The sequence below is a fragment of the Brachyhypopomus gauderio genome, chromosome 16 (assembly GCF_052324685.1).
Source record: "Brachyhypopomus gauderio isolate BG-103 chromosome 16, BGAUD_0.2, whole genome shotgun sequence".
Lineage (NCBI taxonomy): Eukaryota > Metazoa > Chordata > Actinopteri > Gymnotiformes > Hypopomidae > Brachyhypopomus > Brachyhypopomus gauderio.
The window spans coordinates 7,431,297-7,434,745 of NC_135226.1; the positions used below are offsets into that span (position 1 = coordinate 7,431,297).

At 41.8% G+C, this 3,449-nt stretch overlaps 1 long non-coding RNA gene across 1 annotated transcript; it reads left to right on the forward strand.

Annotated features, from left to right (window-relative positions):
- The first annotated feature begins 422 nt into the window (after positions 1-422).
- Positions 423-2,451, forward strand: LOC143478053 (uncharacterized). Its single transcript, XR_013121685.1, has 4 exons — positions 423-518; positions 911-1,085; positions 1,238-1,404; positions 1,556-2,451. It is a non-coding gene; the product is annotated as an uncharacterized LOC143478053 (long non-coding RNA).
- Positions 2,452-3,449: the final 998 nt, after the last annotated feature.

Genomic DNA, 3,449 nt, shown 5'->3' on the forward strand with positions numbered 1-3,449 from the left:
AATGTTTCCATCTCTGAGCCTTTTTATTTTCAGGTCAAAAGTGGGGTTTTCAAGCAGGAACATTCTATTGGACCTCAATCTTCTGGACTGCAGGTCTTTTTCTAGTGTCTGCAAACAGAAAAAAACATAATTTTATTAGTGAATTTGTGAAGTGTAATGATGCTTATTGATGTAAATACACCGCACAACATAACATTAGACTTCTTTTCCTGCTGATTATTGGGTGGTATTCCAGATTTTAAATTTTAGTTCAGAAATTGAGTGCTGAAGAAGATTTCCTTTACTGTAACTCACTATTTTTTTAGTCAGTGTAAGACTGTTTTTCTATTGTGGTTTAATATAAATTACCATTGGTGTTACCATGTTTGCCATTAATTAATGAATCTATGGCAGCCCATAGCAGTATTATTTGACCTATTCAATGTTTGGTGAGTGTGACATATTTCTTTGACATTACAGGTACTGCAGAGTATTTGATGCTGCGCTACTGATCACATTAAGTACTTTCATTTATTTTAGTAAGTACATTTATTGAATCATAACAGTCAAGTTTGCAATTATGTTTTCTTGTCAGATATGTGCATATCAGTGTAACTGCTCAGTTGCCTATGTGAGACACGTGAAAATTCACAGAAATATGCACAATTTAAAACTGCAGTGTTGTATCCCTAATTGCAAAAGGACCTTTCGAAAATGTCACCCAGCTTCTGATGGCTCATTTCTCAGAGAACACCACAGGACTAGTTCTTCATGCAGATCTAAGTTTCCATTGAAAAAATACACTCTACACATGTGTGTGTTGTGTGTGTGTATGTATGTCATGTGTCAATTTATCAAGGGTTCACACACAAGGTTGTAATTTGCTGTATTTCAAAAGAATTTGACAGGAAATTTTTTTGTCATGTTTCAGGTAGAACAGCAGGACACTGTATTCAGCGCTGGATGGTCAGCCTTGAGGGCCATGTAATATGTGAGGGGATCCAACCCACCTTCTTGACAGGGCTTGCTGCCTTATTTTCTATCTTCTACATCTTCAATCTCGAATACCAAGAAGAGGCCTCATGCACTCTTGAATTCATCCAAAGGTTAGGTATTTTCACTAAAACATGTGTTTCTTATCTCTTTAATGGTATACTATTGTGAACAAAACATTTTCTGCTTTTTGTTGTGTTGTTAATGTAAGTGAGTTACACAAATTGAGTTTTACACTGTCTGAAGAGACACTATTATTTTTCAGGCGCTTCATTGGTATAAACCCTGAGTGAGGCACCAAGGCTGGACGGGGCAAAGACTTGTCCAAAAAAACTGGCAAAGCCACCAGCAAAAAGATGACAACAGTCAACCCACATGTATCCACTCTGCTGAGAAGACTGATGGACTTTCACTGGGACTTCATTTAAAATGGTGAGATTATTCAGTCCCATTGCACACACTCACACACACACACACACACACACACACACACACACACACACACACACACACACACAAAGACACCAGCTTGTCTCATTGCTTTAATTCTTTTTCCCTCACAACCTTTCTCTCTCTCTTACAGGGTAGAAAGTCTGAATTGCTGTCATTCACGCACCTCACCTGGTCCCTCAACACAAGCTCCATAACAAAGCCCAGCAGCGTCTCTACTTCCTGTAGACTGAGGAAAGCACACCTTCCACCTCCCATCCTCACCATGTTCTACAGAGGGACTGTAGAGAGCATCCTGAGCGCCTGCATTACCGTCTGGTTCAGGAGCTGCAACATCTCGGAGCCCAAGACCCTACAGCGGATAGTGAGGATAGCCGAGAAGATCATTGGTGTCTCTCTCCCCTCCATCAGTGACATCTACACCACACGCTGCATCCGCAAAGTCACCAGCATTGTGGAAGACCCAACCCACCCATCACACGGTCTCTTCACTCTGATGCCGTCCGGCAAAAGATACAGGAGCATCCGAGCCTCCACCTCCAGACTCTGTAATAGCTTTGTTCACCAGGCAGTCAGGCTCCTCAACTCCCAGACACAGAACTGACACACACCAACACTGATCTGACCCCACACACGCACAAAAAGACTGCACTGAACCCCCCACCAGAAATAGTTGCTGCTCTCCCACAGGACCTATTAACTACCTCAGAACCACTGTGTTCATGTATGTTCCATATGATACAGTATATCACTCATCTCAGACACCACTTAGACCACATTGCACTGTACCAGCTCTTTACACCATCATGTCTCAATTGTCTCTGGCCTGTTGTATTTATTGTAATGTTTTGCTGTGAGATTGCCCTATGCTGCACATTTTGCACAGTCTTGAACTGCTACCCTGCCGCACTTTATGTTGTCTGTTGTACTGTCAATTTGTGTTACACCATGGTTGCGGAGGAACGAAATTTCGTCACACTGTGTACCTGCACTCTGATGTAATGACAATAAAAAGCCACTTGACTTGAAGTTTGTCTGGATTGTTCCTGTTGTTTCATTATCGGAACTGTTATGTTGTGACTAGTTTCATGTCAACATTTCCAAGTCTGAATGCCTTGTTCTTTTATTGCACTATTTTCAGTCAAAGGGTTGTGTTGTTTTTTTGTTTGTTTGTTTTTTTTACAAAGAAGGCACTATTTGAATGTAGAGAATTTAAATTATGTTAAAATAAAAGGCAAAGTGCATTAAGAAGCTGTGTTTTTTTCACATTGCAATTACATACTGCTAAATTCACAAATCACATTCTGTTGTAGTTTGTAGATTTTGTTGTAGTTTTGTAGAGTACTACTATTATTATCATAACTATAATTATAAATGTCAGTTATGGAAGCAGTGGTGTATTATTATTATGGTTACTATTAATACTTTTACTACTATTATTGTCACGGTGAGGCGGCCCTCTACCGGCCGCCTCTGTCCACAGCGGCTGTTGTTGTTGCTGTTGTTTGGTGACGTCATGTGCGTCCCTCAGGTGGGCAGAGCCCGTGATCCGTCTCACCTGAGGGTCGTTTGTTTGCCTATATATGTCTTGTCTTTGTACCAGATGACCGCTGGTCATTATATCCTTAATTTGGAGATATTGCACGGGTTTTAGGTTTGCACACTTTCTATTAAACCATCCTTTTTCCCTGAGACTTGGTGTGATCGCTTCCTTTTAGTTGCTCACCCCCCCCGTCACAGAATGACCAGCCACCCTTCGGAAGCCGCCGAGTCTCTTTTTCTTTCTCCTTCGTTCGTGGTCATGTCTCGTGGTAAGTGTTTGTCTGCGTGGTGTTTTGTGAAGAGTTCCGCCTTGCTTTTGTGTTGTGTTTGTGGCACGGCGTGGACCAGGGCTGTCTGCCCTGGGAAAACTCTTCGTGTCTGTTGTTTGTTAGTTTGTTTGAAGAGCTCCGCCGTGTCTGTGTTTGTGGCACGGCGAGGAACAGGGCGTCTTCCCTGGAAAGGCTCTTCATGTTTTGTGTTGGTTA